At 34.7% G+C, this 21,797-nt stretch overlaps 1 pseudogene across 1 annotated transcript; it reads right to left on the bottom strand.

The window, feature by feature from the left end:
* Positions 1-6,394: 6,394 nt before the first annotated feature.
* Positions 6,395-8,978, bottom strand: LOC143608660 (scarecrow-like transcription factor PAT1 pseudogene; annotated as a pseudogene). The gene is made up of 2 exons (XR_013149304.1): positions 8,899-8,978; positions 6,395-7,887 (listed from the first exon to the last, which is right to left on the bottom strand). The product of XR_013149304.1 is annotated as a scarecrow-like transcription factor PAT1 pseudogene (transcript).
* Positions 8,979-21,797: the final 12,819 nt, after the last annotated feature.

Genomic DNA, 21,797 nt, shown 5'->3' with positions numbered 1-21,797 from the left:
TCGCCCCGCACCAATTGGACTAACCCAATTATCAGCCCGAAATCCATAACCTCCATAAAACTTAACTATTAACTAGATTTGTTTTAATTATTTAACTATTCAAATTCAAGATTTAAAGAGCTCATCATCTCCTGTCACCTCTCTTTCTAAACTTCTTTTGAAGTTTAGAAAGAGAGGTGACAGGAGATGATGAGCTCTTTAAATCTTGAATTTGAATAGTTAAATAATTAAAACAAATTTAATTAAGTTTTATGGGATGTTTTATTCTTTCAACATAAAGTTTAGAGGAATTCATTACTATTTTTCACATATATACTCACGTGTGTGTCATACTTGCGCAGATGTCATGCTAATCTTGTGTAAACCAAAAACATTATACATGCTAGTGACGGTACTATTCATACCAACCATTAGTTTAATATAGTGTAATATGTATTTATTTAAGAGTTACATGATATTATGCTCGTGTATTCGTCTTGTTGCTTCAAATTTGTGTTTAAAATCACATTGTACATGAAGCGACCGTCTAGTATTATACTTACTTTAATCATGTATCTTCAGTAAAACATACGTCCTATGAAATCAAATATATCATGAACCATACTTAGGTATTATTTGTGATATTCGTGTATATGGGTGAATAATATATAATATTTATATTTAACGCATGATATTTAGGAATGTATAAACTAATTTCATAACTTATCACACATAAAAGCTCAAAGCACATATTAATTGGGGGTATTTTATTGATTATTGTGTCCTAAGTATATCAGAGCTCTTTAAAAACAAGAAAAGCTGGTGTTGTTTGATTCGTAAATTTATTTTATACGAATGGTTTGTGATGGTATTTACGTATCAAAAGGTCACAACACGACTAATGCCACTTCATAGATGTGTGTATTCATATGGGATCAACGTATCAAAAGTTGCGTCTCTATGGTATATGCGCTTCCTGAGGCCTTCAACGTTGCATTATTCGAAGGTAGCAAAGAAGTTGTAGAATGATGTCGGAACATTATCTGAAACTTACTAACTCATTCCAATTAACATATACCATTGTTTATAATGTTATTATTAAGTTATTTTTACATAAACTATATAGTTTCATTTCTACACAAGCTAAATGTGACAAACGTATGCATCATAATTGTCTTCTTTTATTTTCTTCACTAAAATGTATACACTTTGATTTAGCAATTTGTCCATAAGTAAAATTTTCTAAATAACTAAATGAATAATAATAATCATCTTTACTAAACTTTTTAAGACAAGTTGTATATGATGATATATAAAGTAGTGGAATCAACATTTTTCAACTTCATAATAGAAATTATCCTTTTGAGATTCGTTTTAATTAGTTTATGTACTTATTAGACGAAATTTAAATGTCTAAACTAGAAAAAAGTCACCACGTTGGATATATGTCTTATTATTGTAGCCACTATTTTAATTATATTCAGCCCTTTTTAATCTTTAAATCTTTGGTAATTTTAAATGTAAGAAATAGTGCTTGCTTCTAGAAAATCCTCAAACCTTTCGAATTTTTTTTATTAAATTTAGGCTAATTTTAGTTGTGTAAAATAGAAGACTACAAGCACCAAGGAACAAAGTGGAATTGGAGGATTAGAACATGTGGTTTAAGAAGTTGTTTATAAGATATGAAACATATTATAAAAAGGGTGTATGTATAAAATTGGTGGGTGGTGGGAATAATTCTTCTTAAAGAGAATTGCTCTAATATCTCATATTGCATATATAATTTTTGACAAACTTGCTAGTTTAAAAGTCATAATGTTTAAAAATATTTGATGTTTCCCTTCTTATGCTACTCATTCAGTCTAGTGCTTCGGAAAAATGATTGAAAACTGACAAAGTAACAAGGTAAACGGTTTATAGATTGAAAAAAAAAAGTTTAAACAAGCATCCATCTCACGTAAGGAAAACGTGAAACCCGAAACATTTGGTATGGGTAATACCCATCCTATTAGAGCATGAGAGAGTTTAGGATTAATTTAGAAATTTTTGTGGGTTTTAGACGGATATGAGATTTGTAATATGTCTGTTTACGAGACTCAATTATATACATGAGTAACCTAGCATATAGTATGCCTAAAAGTTAATATATATTTTTTGGTGGAATTGTTTTCTTTGTAATTTTTGGTAGGATTTGATGGATCATATGAAATTTGAAGCATTATTTGTTCCTCATAACTTGTTTATAATAATTATTTATTGTAATTGATTAATTATTGACAATGCTTTTATGGTATTCATTTTTCATAATTAATTAATAGTTACCCTAGATAATTGTCTTGTTATAATTTGTCAAAATCCGAGAGATAACTGACGGGTATTCGGTCGGGTATACCCGAAACCTGCGATTTTCCCAATACCCGACGTGTTTGAAACGCGTTTGGGATGAGCTTTACTAACCAACCACCGGCTAGGGTTTAGGAATACCTAAACTCGTCCCATACCAAACTCATTACCATCCCCAATCCCACATTTTGCATTACCCTCTTGCACACTTAAATTCAAGACTTTGTATGCGTCTTACAAGTGATCTAGGTTTCCAACGATGACCAAAACTTAGCAGACTCCCATGTCCATCTTCCTTAGGTTTGCTACTACAAAGAGAGATCTTTTGTGAGTTTAAACTTCAAAATTGCGTTAGGTTTACATCTAAAGAAGCAACCAAACATTTATGGTTTGCCCAAGTCGTTAGGCTTTGTCAACTTGGTCGACTATACTTGGGAATTAATCGCCGGCTACTCATGTATTATTTTTCAAATACTCAGCGCCGCCTAGACGTGATTTTTACAATCGTGTTACTTAAACAAATTTACTTTAATAAATTACAGATAAAAAAAATATGTAAATTGACAAAGTTAAATGTAGGGGGTAGGGACAAAAGGTTTTACGGAGAAAAAAAAAGATTATTGTTTGTGACACTCGTCAATTTCAGGTTAACTCCGTTAATCCGAACTCCGTTAGTTCAAACTTAAGATCACACGAACTGTAACGCATATCTCATTACATTTAAATTAGAGTTTAAATGACACATGACAATCTTACACAAGTAGTCTTTCGGAATTTCACCGCAACACACACGAGTCGACTCAAACCGTTGGTGAACAAACGACAAATATCAAAACAATAAGTATTTGATAATTATGTGTTTCGTCTATGTGCTACTTGGTATTTACATGCATAACGTGAATTTGTGTGGAAAATACACTAACTTGTTCTCGAAATTGATTAACTAGAAGTCTAGGGTGTGATGTGTAACTTATATTATAATTATTAATATATAAACAACCTTAACTAAAACCCTAACTCTTTCCCTCTCTCCCTCTCCCTCTTGGCGACGGCGGCCCCCTTCCCCCTCTCCTCTCTTGCTCGGCCGATCACCACACACACACATACATATACAAGTTATTATTCAAGCTTGCAATGAAGGTTTAAAGTGCTAGCTAGGTAAATTACATCATCTCTAGTCTATTTCATTGATTTAATTGCATGATTAAACCTGCAATCATAAACCCTAGGTGCTAAAAATGTTGTTTGTTGATGAACTAGGGTTTACATGCATGATTGTTAGTCATAGGTTAATTGTTTATTGAGTTTTGATGAAAACTGATGCTGGACAGATTATTGAATTCGTGTTTGGACGACTGTAACTCGATGTTAATGTTATGTTTTGATGCGATTGTTGATTCTACAGTATACTAGGTCGAGTCTAGTTTCTGAAAGTCCGAGTTTGTAATTTTTGGACGTATAAAAGTCTGTTTTTATTATTTTACAAAACTGTTGTGCAAGGCTGATTTGGGAGACCTGCTGTTAGGCTGTTTTGAGACTAAGATATCTCATAAACTACAAGACCAAATGGGTTGGTTCCACTTCTGGGAGAAAATATATTGATTTAGGAATCTAACTCAATTGGTCTTGCATTAATTGAATTTACCATTTAACGGGAATAACAAATATCGTTCTGTTGCGCATGATCTTGACTGCTGTGAGTTTACTGTAATGTTTTGGTTATTGTGAGAAATCTATGTGGAATAAAAATACAATAAAAGTAGTTCTGGAAACCTAACTCATGTGTTCTTTTGTGATGATTTTTGGTGAATTAATTGATATGTTATGATCTGTTGAATAGAGTAATCTTTCAAGTAGAAATATGTCTTGATAAAACTAGCTGCTGAACTATGTGAAAATACATTAAACGTGCTTGTTGCTAGATAATTGCTATGTTTTTGACTAAATTGCCCTTATGGGGAAAGATTGCTAGTAATGTACAATGTTAGTACTTAATACTTATGTAGTTGCTTACACATGAAACGTGTCACCAATGTGTTTGTCGAGTCACACATAATTCACAAACGAAACACGAAACGTATCTCATGCATAGGTATTATGTACCGAGTCTAGAGACTCAATAATAGTTCCAACACTTAGAAAATCTCATTCTTGTTTTAGAACGCTAGTGAGGATTTTCTGTGACACGCATCTCTTGGTTGACTTGTTTTTGAATTCTTCGTAAACAGTGAGTTTCACGTTCCCCTTTTACTCTTTTAAACGCTTTTACTTGGGGGAGAATACATACTCCAAAACGCTTTAGATTTTGTTATTTAGTTATATATCACTTGTAAAGGCTAAGTGGCAAACGAAAAAACTAAAGTCCTTCATAACATCGAACCGTTTAATATTGGATAATAGCGAGTCACTGTTGAGTAGTACTACTGGGTTTGACAAACCCCACCCAACGCTAAACTCGACTGGAGGTCGAGCGGGTGTAATCTTGGCTAACACATTTTCCATGGTCTGGATAGACATGGTGGCAAGGCAATTGATAAACAGTCAGCTTCGGTGTCGAACACTTAGTAATACTTGTTGTATAGGCTAGCTACCTATCGATATATAATTGACTTAACATTATCTGGTAACGCAAAACGCAAACGCATAACGCAAACACTTAAACGCAAACATTTTCTTTATTTATATATGTGAACTCACCAACCCCGTGTTGACACTTTTAGTATGTTATTCTCAGGTAGCCGAGACGGGCGCGTGGTATAGGATCATGCATTACCTTGAACACTATCGTTTTTGCAAACTCGTTTTTAAAACTGTTATCATTTGGGTTTTAAGTCATCCTGCGTGACGCAACACTTGGTTTATGATTTTACGCTTCCGCACTTATTTACACTTAAATGTTTCGTGGTTTGAAAACTTTACTTATGATGTTTGATTATAACTAATGATTCAGATCCTGTTAGTTCACACCCTCTGACGGTAAAACTCCATTAGTTGATTTTGAGGGTGTACATTTTTCATTTAAATTACATAAAATTTTAAAATAAAAGTTAGTTCATCAGTTCAATAAGAAAAATTGTTTTGTTTTTACGGGTTCGGTTTTCACTCCATACATAACCGAAACCAAATAAAAGATTTATAAAAAAACATAAAACCATATTGTCGGTTTTGGATTGAGTTCTGTTACTTTGGTTCGGTATGCTAGTCAAGATCACCTAAGTAACAATAGTTTGCCTTAACTTTGCGACTACGCATGCATTTACGTCTGCATTGATGCCAAGAAAGTCCTATACATGAGCATAAAAATCATATATGCATCCATAGAGACATATCATAAGCCATAAGGTCTACCCATGTGATTTTTATTTGACAAATGTATAATAAGTTAATAACCTACCAAAGAAGTGGTTACTATAGATTATGACATTCTCCTAAGCTTGTACTAACTCTTTTGACATCCAATCCTTGAACTACATATTGTTGGAGATCAAACGACATGTACAAAAAATATGCAACATGTTAACATGTTGTATCAAGGTGTATTGGTTTATATTAATCATAACTATCATCTTTTGGTCACTAATTATCCCATCTTTTAATGTAGTTGTTCCCAGCTGTCCGTGACTAACAGAATCTTAACGCCGTTACTTGCAGGATGTCATAAAAACGTTTTTAACCGGAAAAGTCACATTTTTTTTTTGCCGAAAAACTCAACCAGAACACGACCACCACCAACCAACCGCCACCACTTGAGCACCACCAACCGATCGTGACGATGACTCTAGAGTTCCGGTAACCTCAATTATTAGAGGCTTTTACTAGAAAAGAGTTCCTAAAGGCCTAACCTAAAGTTACAAAGATGTTTGGGACGAAATTGTTGAGTTTTACAGAAAAATTGTGAGTTTTACAGGAAAAAAAAAACGTTTTTCCGACGACCTGCAACTAACGGTGTAGCCTTATGTTAGTCGCGGACCATTGGGAACAAATAAGATAAAATGTGAGATAGTTATCAGCCAATTCGTTAGTTGAGACTGGCAACGACCAAAAGATGATAGTTGAGATTAATAAAAACCAATACACCAAAAATCGAACATTTATTATCAACAACTTGCATATTATACAACTTTTAACAAGAACAAAGTATGTTAACCTCATCATCTAATCTTACAAACATTCTTGATCAACACTTAGATTCATTTCCAAGCACACGAAGCGACCAAATTGCGATTCATCCAACCGAGAAACAGAGCCCCGTCTCGTTCTTCAAGTCTATACTTATGAGAATAATTCTCGAGCAACAATTTAATCGTGTTATTCACAAGTGAACTCAAAGGGTATGGTGTGAAACCCGCCATTGTGAATCTTGATCTCCATTTCCCAAAAAGTTCATGTCTTTCAACTCGCTCGGCTCCTTCACATGCTATAATGTTGACTATATCGCGTGCAAGACAATGTTGTTCGACGTTCACTCGTTGTTGATCGTTCCTAGGTAACGTCACGTCGATTGACTCAAATATAGCCGTGTAGTAGTTTAGTGTTTCTTGAAACCTATGAAAGAACGGGGCGGTATTGACATTCGACTCTTGTTCAACGAGTGTAACGACTTTTGGAGATAAACTTTTCACGAGTCTCAAAAGTCTGTCTCTATGATTTTGAGGGTGTACACTCTCGTCGGGCATATGATGAAGCATAAACACGAAGTTAACGGCTAAGGATTCATCGGGTCGAATGTCAAGATGCTTACTTTCAACTTCGGAGCCAGAAACCGACACACCATGAAACTCAAACGGGATATTACAAGACTTTGCTAGATTCGCTAACCGTTGACCAACAATGTTGACTTTCCCACCTCGAGCATACGCGTTGGTGAAATCGTCAACACCCGTGATACGAAGACTAGGGGGCCCACCGGGGCAACAAGCGAGAGCTTGGATTAAAGTAACCCATTGACTACCCTGCGCGATTTGAAAATCGACAATGTGAATCTTGTTTTCGTTCTTCATGGCTTCCGCAATCGCCCCGTTGGCAGATAAATATCCAAACTTGAAATACGGGCATGATTCGTAGAGTAAACGCATGTACGAAAAGAGCTCTTCACCGCTCGGTTCTTTGCATTTTAACGCGTTGTAGATTGAACTACCCGAAGATGATAATCTTGCAACGAGTCCTTCTAAAAAGTAAGCGCCTAACCGATGAGCTGGCTCGCCGTATACCGACACCATCGGGCGTATATCCGACATCAGCCAGTCGGCGGTTATCGTATCGTTTTCCGCTACTGATTTAGCACAATCTAAAAGTAATTCTTTGAAGTCTCTTCTGGATATTATTTCTGTTATTGTTTTACCATCTGTAACATGTGAAGTCGAATCATCGAAAGAGTCCATAAACGCTTGATCGGTTCCCAGCATAACCTTTTCGATTTCTCTCAGTTTGTACTCGAGATCATCGTGGTATTGAGAATCTTGTTGCGATATCGAGCTGCCATTTGACGAATAACTGGCGGTTGGAGACGAGTAGTTATTAAATTCCGGTGTATGAAGATGGAAACCCTTCGGATTCATCTGAATTCTGTTTAACAATAATATGTTAAGACCACACGCGTAACCAAACCGGAATGCACGTAACCGGCATTTAAACACGCGTAACTGGTGTCATAAACCAAAAATAAAGCTGAAATGCATAATAATTTCAAAACTAAAAAACCGTTTTTAAACCAACCCGTTTGGACCTGAAATCCGTACCGACCCGACCCCTTTGACCGAACCAAATATCTTTTTTTAATCGACCAATTCTGATCCTTGACCCAAACCCGCTGTAACCCAATAGCCGTTAAGTCCCGACCCGGTAGGGCTGTTAAAAAAACCTCACGGCTTGGAGGTCGCTCAGGTTTAGCCCGAAAAAAGCTAGCTCGACATGACTCAGATTAAAACTGAGCCACGCCGGCTCGGTTAGAAAGTGAGCTAAACTTAGCTCGGTTTGGCTCGTTATTTTTTAGAAAACTGAACCAAACCAAGCCAAGCCAGGCCCAGCCAGGTCGGTTTAAAACCAAGCCGAGCTCTAGCTCAACATTTCGGCTCGAGCCATCTTTATAAAATTGCCTTTCAAAAAAAAAAAAACTTCAGCTCGAGCCAGCTCGGTTTGCCCCAACTCGGTTCGGCTCGTGAACAACCTTACCGAGCCTTCCAACTAGAACCAAAATAACCCTTTTTTGAATCGACCAGTTCTAACCCAAACCCATTCAAACCCATGGCCCGAGCCCATGGTTACCCGGAACCTGTTCTGACCTGACCCTTTCAACCCGAACCTGTCCCGGACAACCCGAGTACCCAACCCATTTGCTAGTCCTAAACAAACTTAAAATTCACAAATCAATTTCATCAATTACCAATCACACATCTAATAATACTTCCAAGATCAAATCAACACAAATCTGGAAGAACAGAGTTCATATTCATATTAATATTAATATTACTGCTTATGTTTCTTAAATTATATACAAAGATAACATAACCATAATAAACTAACTTTTTTTCTTAACTTGATATTAATATCAAATATGACTTAGAAGATGTAACATACCTTTTCAGTGATGAAGATAATATTGACCTCTTGTTCAATAGATTTCAAGATAAGTGTTGGTACTAGAAAGAAAAACACAAATCTGTTGTTTCTATGATGCCTTCACAGTGCTCTACTATTTATAGCCAAGAATTCTTTAATTTTAATATTAAAAAGTAGTTTTTAAAATTAGGAATATTATTTTTAAATATATTTCTAGCATCAAGTTTTATAAGAATTAAAAATATTTTATGTGTTTATTCTTAACTCTTAAGAATAACTTTGAGTGAGCAAATGTTTTAAATATGAAAATTATATATATTATTATTTTTAGTAAATTAGGTCCGGATATTTTTAACTTAAGTGAGTTGGCTTTGCTCGTAAACTTTTTATTAAGTAATGTCGTTGGACGATAATTTTATATGTTGGATGAGAATTTATTCGAGGGAGCTGCTTTTAGTTGGAACCTGGCTTACGAATTCATACGAGTCAAGTAGCTCGAGTTAAATTACATAAAAAGTTTAGTGAGTAAAATACGAGCGAGTTACAGCCATATAGGGACGTAGCTTTGTTGGGGCCAGGGGTGGCCCCGGCCCCCTCCGTTTTTTCGCTCGGTAGTGTGAAGTTATCCTTTTTCGGCCGAAATATATTATATATAGTGTATATTTACATGTTTCTGACCGAAATTTTGAGCCCGCCCCCCTCCGTTTTCTGCTCGATAGTGTAAATTTATTCTTTTTTTGCTCGAAAATTATTTTCATAGTGAAATTTACCCGTTTGTGCTTGAATTTTGAGCCCGGCCTCCTCCATTTTTGAGCTCGACAGTGTAAATTTATCTTTTTTCAGCTGAAAATTTATATACATGGTTTAAATTCACTCGTTTCCGACAGAAATTTTGAGCCCACCCCCCTCTAGTGTTTGAATTTTTTTTTTAAATATTGAATCCGGCCCCCTCAACGTATATGTCCAAGCTTCGTCACTGCAGCCATAGCTAGTTAAACGAAATACTCCTCTTAAGTTTTTGTCTCATTAAAATAATAATTAAAATAATAGTTAAAATTTTGCTACAAATTTTATATTAACCATATACAACAAAAGTTGGTTTGACATTCTAAACAAAAACACCATAATTAATTTGGATTATTTATAATTTATTTAATATCACCATATATTAACTATACAATACAATTATTATTAGTATAATTGTTGATGCATTACTATTATTAGTATTTTAAACTATCTTATAGCATTCCCATCCCATCCTCCATATTTATGTAAGGGGAATTGGTAAATTATAGGGTGGAGTTTTGAATTACTGTGAGTGTAAATTATAGGGTGGAGAGAAAATGTAATGACTTTTTGTAAATTTGGGGAAACATTTGGGAAACATTGTTTGTCTCTATTTATTTTTTAATATTTGTTGGATTGGTTGTGAATAGATGAGAGAGAAAATTGTAATGATAAAAGTATTATTTAATTAAACAGGAAAGAAAAATATAGTGTTTTGTAGTGTAATTATAGAGATGAGGATGAGGAACGGGATGTGAATGCTCTTATCTATCATTTGTTAAACCCTAAAATGGGTAAAATAATAATAATATTATTATAATAAAATAATTAAATTTAGTGTATTGTATACTTTGGATGTTTTTGTGTGGTGTATACTCGGCTCCTACGTTGAACCATTTTTAGCGCGTTTGTTTGAAGAAAACATAGATAGTGACCTTGGTCAAGTCACTTTTATTTAATAGTATTATTGATCGTAAAATTATGCCTTTATACTTTAGATATATTTCTACATTACCCCCTCTCTTTATAACTTTTGGTATTATCTAGTGATTTGGATTACACTTGATTAACCTTTATCCAAAAAAAGCTAAGTCGCTAGACGGTCGACTGAGGAGTGTGGTGTATTTGGAGTACTCGAGAAGTAATAGGACATGGTAAACATAAAGAAAATTAATTTTTGAACAACTATCATAAATTTACTAATATTTATAACAAAATAAGTGAATATCAATATAAATAAGTGTAATACATTCTTAAATAAATTATTTTAAAAATTGTTAATCATTAATTAAGAAAATGATATTTATTATTTAGTATTATAAAAATACGAATAATGTTCTATTTGTTTAAGTCAAAATCGGGCGAACTTTACCAACTAGATGTGATTCTGGCTGAGGTTGACAAACTTTGACCAATTCTTAGTAACTAGGCGGAGTTACAGAAACTCGTCTCGACATCATATCTTAGACCACTCCCATTGGCAACCCAATAGTGGTTTGGGTTGCCACATGGCATTAAATAAAATAAAAAATTAATCTTTTATATTTGGTTTATCACAAACTAGTTTACCAATACAAACTAGTTTGCAAACCAATTTATGTAATATTTTATGCAATTACTAGCTATTTTTTTTAATCTTTTTGTTTTTTTGTTAAACAATTAATATAATATACAAGTTAGTTTTTGTTTAATAACTTAAATTGTTAGCTTAAAAAAATTTAAAAACACAACCATGTTTAAACACTTTGATATAAATTTTATTAAAAACGAGGTTATTTAAAAATATGTATTTTTTTTCTTATTAGCTTTCCAATATAATATTATTTTTTCGTAAACTTATAATTTAAAGTTTTATTTTTATATATTTTAAATAATCATAATTTATATTTATATACTAAAAATGTTGGTTGAGGTTAGGTTGTGAATGAGGGTGAAAATTTAGATTAGGTTGGGTTATGTTTGTAGATGAGAGAGAAATTAGTTTTTTATTAAAAGATTGGTTTGAGTTAGTTTGTGAATGGGGATGGTCTTATAGCGAGTACACGGTCTTATAAACCTACTTTTACAACATTACATGCAATTATGCATCTTATATTCCTTTCATCTCGAATGCTCTTTTGTATTTTCTTTTACACTGATCTGTTTTAACCTTCACTAAAGATCATTGTTTTATATTAAATTATTACTATCACTTAAAACTTGAAAAAAATTAACATAAACTTTATTTACCAAGAAAGTGTATCCTAAATTCCTAATGAAGTTAGGATTTGAAATCTTCCTGGATTCTGGCAAAGTTTGGACAAAAACACCTTTAGAGGGAGGGGACTCAAAATGTATTTTAAAAAAATCACAAACGAGGGAGGGGGCGGGGGTTAAATTTTTGGTCGAAAACGGGTAAATTTCACTACATATAAAAATTTTCAAATGAAAAACGGGTAAATTTACGACACTGTGCAAAAAACAAGGGAGATGACCCCTGGCCATCACTATACTTTGCCACTGATTCTTGGTATTATGGTGAAATCAAGTATTGTTTTATAAAAACCTTATAATGTAAAGAAAGAAAAACTAAAAGGACTGAAATTAACATTTTTAAAACCTTAGCGGATGTAGTGCATATTTGCTGTGTTTTCACACTTTACATTTGACTCGTTTATGACGTGATTCTATATCCTATAGGTTGTGTTTGTAATTATTGGGCCTACGGTTCGGCCAACACGATTAAATAGGCAATGTAACTACTTTTACACGGCAATTTGGATTATAGGGGAAAGTTAAAATATAAAAAAGAGATAAAAATGAGAAGTGTGATAAGAATTTGTGATCATGCATAAAACTTTTTAAAAAAAATTCATAAAAGTAATAAAAAAATTATAACTTAAAATATAAATAAAAAAACGAAAAAGTTTAAAACACTAAAATGTCCGCCATCATTCCGTTAAAAAAATATTAAAAAAGAATACAAAAAAAATTGACGAAAACACACAATGATGAAAATGAACAAAAGACACAATTATAACAAAAAAATGACACAATAGATCGCAAAATATAACACAATGCCGAACAAAATATAGCACAATGTTAAATAATATAACACAATATAAAAAAACCACAATGTTAAGGGAAAAAACACAATTAATAACGAAAATAAACACAAAACACAATGATAAACAAAAAAGACAAAACTACTTTTTCACTTACCATTGTTTTTTATGAGAACGAGAAAGACGGGAAACATTTTTGTGTTTTTACTTTTTTCGTTTTTTTATTAAATTTTGAGTGATGATTTATTTATTTATTTATTTTTAAGGGTCTTTTTGTGTGGCTACAAATCCTTCTCATTTTGTTCCCCTTTGTAAAATAACTTAACTATTGGATTATATATCATTAAGAATAAGTGTTATACTTTTTCCGTCCTATTAAAAATATCCATATTTCATTTTTTGTTTGTCCCATTACAAGTGTTCACTTTCAAAATTTATTAGTCAACTTCTAAATTTACCCTTAAACACACACAACTAACATTTATAAACAATATTGATGGACCCACTTTCTAAGAGCATTATTGTCATTTAATAAACAAAAAAATAATCATTTAATATACCTTAAACTTTATGTTTTTCAAACCATTACACTTATAATGGGACAAATGGAGTAACTTATAAGCTTAAGTGTTTGTTGTTGATTTGGGGCACCATACATGCCATAGTGTTATCAATCTTTTTGGCGTCAAGGTGAATTCCTCGTTGCTCTCCACCAAAGTAACGGTAGAATGGGAGCAATATATAGGCGTCACTTACCCACTCCCTACAACCTAATCCGCAACATCCATTTGAATAAGAGGGGGCGTCATGCTCTTCTCCATAACATGCAGTCTAAGGGGCTGTTTGTTTTCCTCAAAAACTCTTCCAGACCACTTTTCTTTTCGCCGCGCAGAACACGCGCAGAGGTTGTGATCTGCAGTGTGTTTGTGTTCCCGAAGACATTTCATTAAAAAACCTCTTCGCGCCCTCTTCTCATAGAAGTGTTGTTCAACCCACTTCCCACCTCTTCTCATCTTCATTACCCGAACCACCATCTCCGATGTCCAGTCTTGATGTCGTTTTATAGAACAAGGGGCGGCGGCCAGAAACAAGAAGAGGAGAGAGATAGAGTAAAATTGTTACAATAACGTCGGTCACAATCGTGTTTCCAGCCAGATCTTGCCCGACGACGGTAGCGATGTAAGTAGATCTGTGCCGATGGTGGCCGGAGCTGGTTGTGTGAGAGTCACGATGGTGATTCCATGGTGTGATGGTGGTGGTATGCTAATCACGGTGGTGGTTCCATGGTGTGAATGTGTGATGATGGTGGTGGTTCAAGTTCCTTGCAAAATCTCAGTTTTGTTGTTTTCTGATGAATACAAACAAAAGGGTTTTAATAATAATAATAATAATAGAATAAATAAGTGAATGAAAAAGACGTAAATAACCCTGCTTAACGTTAAAAATAAACGAAGTTAATAATTTGGATGATATTAGCAACGATCGGTTTGATTTGTGTCTTGTAAAATTGTTCATGTTTAGGTTTGCTTTGTGCTTTGAAAGACTTTTTTAATTAAATTTCAGCTTATTAAAAAATTCCAGATTACTTTAGCAGTCTGCAGACATTAAAAAAACAAACAGTTTTCTTTTTGCAGACTGCAGAGGTTTGATCCAACTCTTCTGCTTCATATGCCTGGAGATGTGTTCCGCAGACTACAGACATTTTACATCTGAAAAAACAAACAACACCTAATATCTTTCATATAACTTATTTTAGTTTCAAATCCATACCTAATAAATTCTTTAAACATATTGCTAAATCTATATAAAAGTATTTTTTTTTAGAATGAAACATTTAATTGCTTTAAAAAGATGACTTATACTACACTTCTTATTAGCACTAAACTATAAATCTTTTTGGGACCTTTTTATATAAACAAATCTAAATGATCCAAGATACTAATAAAAATAATAAACTATAAAACCTAACCTAGTATAGAGTCATTGGTTTAAATGGATTTCATATATCTTTTTTTTTACTATTCATGATAAATAATGATGTGTTACGATATAATGAACTAATGAACGACAACTAAGAAAGAAGTCAAGAACTTTGGTTGGATCATGTTTGTTTCTTAAGTTTATTGTATTTTGGGTTCTATACTCTTATAAAGTTTGATTTGTGTATTAGTTCATATTTTCATGTTTTTTTTCGGAAACTTAACAAATTGAGGTAAGGTTATTTGGACGTGATTTTCAAAGTGATTATTTTGTTTTGAAGACTTAAGATATATAATGACATGATTAGTCATGTAGTTTTGACTTTCTTAAACTTCTTTATTTTGACTAAACATAAAGCGCAAATCATAATCACTTTCTTGTCGGCACTTGTCACACTAAAAAATCAATTTTAGTGAACAACCAATTTTATTAATGAAACAACACTACAAGAAGCTAAACTTTAATACATTATTACTTACACCCGGCTATATATACCTCCTATTACACTTTGGTGACAAAATGAAAATAACACCAACTATTCCAATCTACGTTGGTTAATTTTCCCATATTCTTCATCCAAAGAAAATTACCTTGGTTGGAAGTAATATAATGAAGAAGAAATGGAATGAGAGAAGGAATGGAATGAACAAAGGAATGAAATAGATCATTACCATTCCATTGTCTTGTTTGGTTAACCTATGAGAATGAAATGAATAATTACCTAATGTTGTTTGGTATCCAAAAAAAATTGTAGGAATAAAATAGAAATAATAAAAATATTCCAATCCCAAAATATATTTTTTTTACAAAAAAAAAAAAAACTGAAATGACGACGGCGGTGGTTGTAGCTCCGGCGACGAAAATGGTGGCGGTTAGCCGGATGGTTGTGGTGGTGGGGGTGGCGGTAGTAGCATTGGTAGTGATGGCGATGGTAGGGTGGTGGTCAGGCAACGACAATAGTGGTGGCGGTGGTAGCGTTGGTGGTAAGGTGGTGGTGGTGGCGGAGGTGATGGTGACGGTGACGGTCAGGTGGTGGTGGTAGCGACGGTGACGGTGACGGTCAGGTGTTGGTGGTGGCAATGGTAGTGGTGGTGGTGGTGGTTGTTAGGTGGTGGTGGTGTTGAGAAAGTAGGGTAAGGGAGGAATGGAATGAAAAAAAGAAGGGAGTGGGAATGAATGGTTTTGATGGAATGAGATTCCATGTGTAATGGATGATTCCATTCCATCGAGTAACCAAACACCACGTTCTTCATTCCCACGTAATGAATTATTTCATTCCCCGTGTTATTTCTACATACCAAACGCTACCTTAATGTCTTGATTTTATTGATGGATGCTCTTTTTTTGTTATCAAATATAGCTTTATTTCTTGTCTTTTAAATAAACTAACATGCCATTATAATGACCGATTAAATTGCCTTCCTTTTAATCTTTTCGTGTCCACCAATGACATGGATTTTGAGAAGATCTCGAATCTCGAACGCATACATTGGAAGAATACCACACCAACTACTAACATATTGCCATATTACCGAGGCAACGTAACAAGATGGTAGGATTGTTCCGCCGATTGCTTTTCACTTTCGCATAAAGGGCACCTATTTATTCTATTTGTAACCTTCCATTTATAGAGTGTATCCGATGTAGCAATTTACCCCATTTCCGCCTTCCGACCGAAGAGGTTGATCTTTATCGAAACCCGACTATACAAAGGCGGATTGCTCAATTGTATTATTCCGACATTAGCGTCGACAAGACCTAGATGAAAAGTAACCATCAGCCTCCAAACTCCAAGTCCACTTATTATTTGCACCCTCGAAAGCAGTTCTCGTTATCTCGTAAGCATCATTATGGTGGGAGGAGTGTCCTTACTTCTAACAATCTTCATCCTCTCTCTTCTTTACATCAGAGTCACATCATTATGCCTCTAACCATCTTTCAATTCAATTGCAAAAGTGTCCATGTTTTACTCTCTTTTATCTTTCAATCATTTTATATTTTTATACTTAAAAAACTAAATCTTAAACTTTTTTCAAAAAAATAAAACATAACATAAAATAAAAAAACCATTGTATTAATTAAAAAAAATTACAAGATTTAAAGAAAAAACATAGATAAGATTAAAAAAATTAAATTAACATTTACAAATAGGCATCCAATGTTTTTTGAGTCCATATACTTTTTAAAAGGCCAAATAGCGGCCCGGGGGGGGGGGGGTGTTCTTTAGTTTTACCTCCCGAAGGGGGGGGGGTCTTTAATTTTACCTCCTTATAACTTATTGTTAAAAGTTACAAAAGTGTAATTTAAATACTCCATGCTCCTCACCAGATGCATCAATTTTCGAAGCCACCATCGATCACCATGGCCACGACCATCTAGCCCATCAACTCACCACTCTTCTCATCATTATATGTTAAAAAAAATGAAAATTGAAACCATGGGATCATAAGTGTAGCCATCCTGTTCGAGGTGATTTTTGGTTGGGGCCAAACCACCCGGGGTGATGTTGTCGGCCATCCCGAAATCGGTCCGTCCACCCTTAAAATTAGTGTTGTTAGAGCATTCCTAACCCATTCCCTATCATATCTACATAATTATACTAAAATCACTATTTTTTGTTTCTTTTAAATAATATATTTTGTACATTTTATCATTATATTTTCACAATCGTTCACTCACAACCACTTTCAGAAAATATTAAAACACTATATGGTAAAAACAGTGAAACCTCAAGTTTAACTTTCTCGTATACATCTTCTCTCTTATCTACTCACAACCACTAAGGGGGGTTGGGGTGGTGCGTGATGGGGCTCCAACCACGCTTTATATAGAGTGGAACACCGTCTCGGGCCCCCCCCCATCACTCGTGATAGGGGAAAAGGCGTGATGGAGATCACGCGTTGTGTTGTGACCGTTGAGAAACAAACAAACAAACCATCACACTACCACCACCCCCACTAAATTCCATCACTAGTGATGGATTTGGGTGGAGTGACGTGACACATTATCATTGGGTGATTAAAGTGATGGAAAAACCATCGCAATAAACCACCTCCCCCCCCCCCTAAGGCTATGCGTAGTGAAGAGGCTACAAATGGGGGCGAATTGTGACATGTGGCGCCTAGTCAGCAAAGAGTGGGAATTTGTTTTTGGGTGTAATGGTGTAGGGGCTACAAGTTGGGAAAAAAAACACACCAATAATAAAAATAAATTATAATAAAAAAACACACAACAACAAAATACATATAAAAATACAAATAAAAAAACTAATCTATTCGTCTTCGTCCCCGTCCTCGTCTTCATCTTCGTCCTCCTCAACGGGACGATTATCACACACGTGTTGAACCAAATCCGCCTTCAGTTGGTTATGTATATCACTTGATGTGAGCTGGTGAATGTTATACGTTCGTTGGTCTTGGGTTGGTTCAGGGAACTGTTCTGGAACACTTCCTGGTATATAGTGTTTACATATTGCGTTTGCCTCGTCTTCTAAAATCATATTATGCAATACGATACACGTATACATGGCATCGCTCATTTTTGCCAATGTCTATACACGACAAGGGTTTTTCACATAATGACAACATTTTTTTAGAACCCCAAAACACCTCTCGATATCCTTTCTCGCGGACTCTTGCTTCTTCTTAAAATAATCTCTTTTTTCTTCGATCGGGTCTTGAAACGTCTTGACGATGATCGAGTACTCTAGATATATCCCATCTCCCAAATAGTATCCATGACGATAGAAGGTATCGTTGGCATAAAACGGTAAGACCGGTATGCTACGGCTGATGTAATACTCTAGCACGGGTGACGCGTTAAGAGCGTTTATGTCGTTGTTGGACCCGACTGACCAAATCCAGATGTCGTGTGAACAAATGGCTTGAAGACTAACCGTTGGCACTCCATGGTCACCACGAGTGTATTGACCTCGCCATGCGGTTGGACAGTTGGCCCACTTCCAATGCATGCAATCTATACTCCCGATCATGCCTGGAAAAGAATGTTTGCTTTCGTGTACATCGTATATGCGAGTCAGGTCGTTTGAAATAGGAATCCTCAGAAAACGACGAGAGTATAATTGTATTATTCCTATATAAATAAATATTAAAAAATATTTGTATTAAAAACAATAGTTAATAAAAACAATTTAAATTTTACCGATGCAAAAATTCTCCTACGCATCTCTCGTTTTCTCAGCCATCTTTAAATACTCGTCATTGATATCGGTCGTGTTGCCGTATGCGAGGATGCGTAGAGCCGAAGTACACTTTTGGATGGCGGAGAATCCTAAATATCCTCTTGCGTCGGGTTTTTGTTGAAAATACTCATACTCCCGCTCCATATCTCCAACGATGCGCAAAAATAAACGGACATCCGAAAACGACGTCGAAACATAACGTCGTTATATGTAGGTGTGTCGTTGAAGTAGTCCTTCATCAAATGAGCGTTCGCTTGCTTACGATCCCGAAGGATATATGACCGTCTACGTGGTGGCGTGTAGCTAGTAGAGCCGGACACCATGTTATTGGCGACAGCCCGAACCGCGTTCGTGACCTCTAAATGCTCTTCCGCCACTCGTCGATGAATCTGATGATTTCTTCGACTCTCGTTGATTAATTGATCCCATATCTCGACAAAATTCGTGGAATCTGGGGAATGCATTGAGTGTGAAGAAGTATGAAATGATGAAAATGATTGGTATTTTTATGTTTGAGTTTGTGTATGATATGGTGAAAATGGTTTAATTGGTTTGATATTTATATTAAGTTTTTAATTTAATTTTTTTTAGTTAGCCGTTATCCAACGGTATAATTATTATATTATTATTTTCATCTCTCGCCGGCGACAATATAACCCCGCCCCCGCCCAATTCGCCCACATATTGTCGGGGGGGGGGGGGGGTGTTCGCGTCCTTTCTCGCCCACCTGTCACCCAAACCCACGCCCACTATATATAGCCTAATAATCCTATCACATAATTTACAAAACTCACATGATTATAAGGCACGAGGGGTGTTCTAAACTCGGTTGACTTTTTGTGGTTGTAAAACACGTCCTAGGTGGTTGTACCGCTTTTAGCGCGGTTTGTTGGAAGAAAACATAGATAGTGACTTTGCTCTTTTTCAAGTGACACTTTTTTCTTTTTAACATTGTTGATTGTAAATTATACCCTTGTACTTATATCTATTTCCATATTATACATTTATACCCCATATATATAATTTGCTTACACTATAATATTAACTTCACCAGCTTGAGTTTCATACAAGGGTTCAAATGATTTGTAAGATTTTGAACTGATCATTAGTTAAGTGGCTGTTTGGCAAGTGCTGAATCATTAATTGTTGAATCATTAAGAGGTCTGAATGATTAAGAGGCTCTGAGCCAGTAAGTGCTAAACCAACAATTGTTGTTTGGTTGAACGTCTGAATGACTGTGCAGAATGACTATTTTACCCCTATGAACTATTTCGTGGTGAATAACATGTATTTGTTTAGTCAGAAAGCATAATAATTGTACTAAATGACCAAACATTCATTATAGCCAATCAAAATACTTCTTAAAAACAAACTTTTATTATAATCAACTCAAATACATCTAAAAAATAGTTTAACAAAACACTGACACAAATAACTTTACAATACACCCACAAGTAAACAAAACCCCTAAACATCAAACATGGCTTAAGCTATATATGCTTGTTAAAAGCCATAAATGGGCTAAAGCGGAAATCTTTGATCACAAGTAACGTGTTTTTCCTTTGTTTTCATCATTCAAAATGCCAATATTTTGGTCAACAACTCTTTTTCATCCAAGTTTTCTTGGTTATTTTCTTCTTCTCATCATCTTGCGAAAAGAAGTGAACTAAATGCTAAAATCGCATAACCATACGTGACTCACTGCTCTTCAAGCTATCTCGGTCTTCATGTCCCCACCTTCGACACTCTTTTGATTAAAGCCCACAACACCGACCAATTTATAAGCTTTCGCAACCTTTCAATTAGACCAAACGAAATCTACAAACAATGATACACGACAAAAGGTTATGACAAATGGCTTTTTATGCATCACTTTAAAAATCATTTTACAATTCTGAGATATAAAACTGCGTATGCGTCATTTTAAAATTACAACTTCAAATGGCTTTTTATGTCAAAGTAGTGACTTTGCAGTAAACACATGCACCAAATTAACAGTTAGCTTCTAGACATATGCACCGATTCGTTTCACTTCAAAAAGTTAGTTTGACCCATTGACATGAACAAAAATTCAAGCAGCTTACATGTGATTTTTAATGTGATTACATTTGTGAAGTAAAGTCGCTTCTTGTTAAAGCCTAAAAATTTAATAAATTGAGAAACGTAAATTTGGTCATCACATGCATTTCATAAGCTCATAAAAAAATTGAAGCTAACTGCTGACCCGTTTCAAATTATCCAACCCGACCATCTACCCTCATACGAAAGACTATTTTTATTCCATTTGCTACCCAAACCCGAAGTGAATTTGACCTGTTTCGAATACAGCCTAGATTTGGCCCATTATCCAACCCGACCATCTATCTTCATAAAGTTATTATATTTATACAGTGGCGCGTAAATTTATCTTATCTCAAAGGGGTCGGCCATGTATTTGACCCGCATGCGACGCGGCTCCCGGTTTAGGCCATTTAGCAATTTTGGATGGTTTATTGCCTGTGATGCGTGAGATGTGGCGGCACAGCCCGATTTGGTTATGCAATATCATAACTAAAACCCGATTAAACTGCCTCAACTAAGTGGTAACAGCTAACACATTCGTAATATGCATCAATTTTCATATGTAATTGCATAACTAAAACCCGATTTAATCGCCCGAACTAACCGGTAACAGCTATCACATTTGTAATACGCATCAATTATCGTATGTAGTCAGCAGTTTTATAACTAAAACCATTTAAGCACCAGAATTGATGTTTTCATGAGTTAAACTGAAAATTTCATTAAAAGGATTTTTTTCATCCATCATTGAGTTGAATTAATGAATATCGTCAAGACTAGATTGCTTATTTAGCGTTTTTTTTTTTCATTTTTTATCGAAAAGTTATACATGTGTGTGTGAAATG

This window comes from Bidens hawaiensis, unplaced genomic scaffold, assembly GCF_021521415.1.
Source record: "Bidens hawaiensis isolate Kalapana, Puna unplaced genomic scaffold, B.hawaiensis_p1.1 tig00419396_1, whole genome shotgun sequence".
Classification (NCBI taxonomy): domain Eukaryota; kingdom Viridiplantae; phylum Streptophyta; class Magnoliopsida; order Asterales; family Asteraceae; genus Bidens; species Bidens hawaiensis.
Note: the sequence above shows the minus strand (reverse complement) of the source record. Positions and strands in the feature narration are given on the sequence as shown.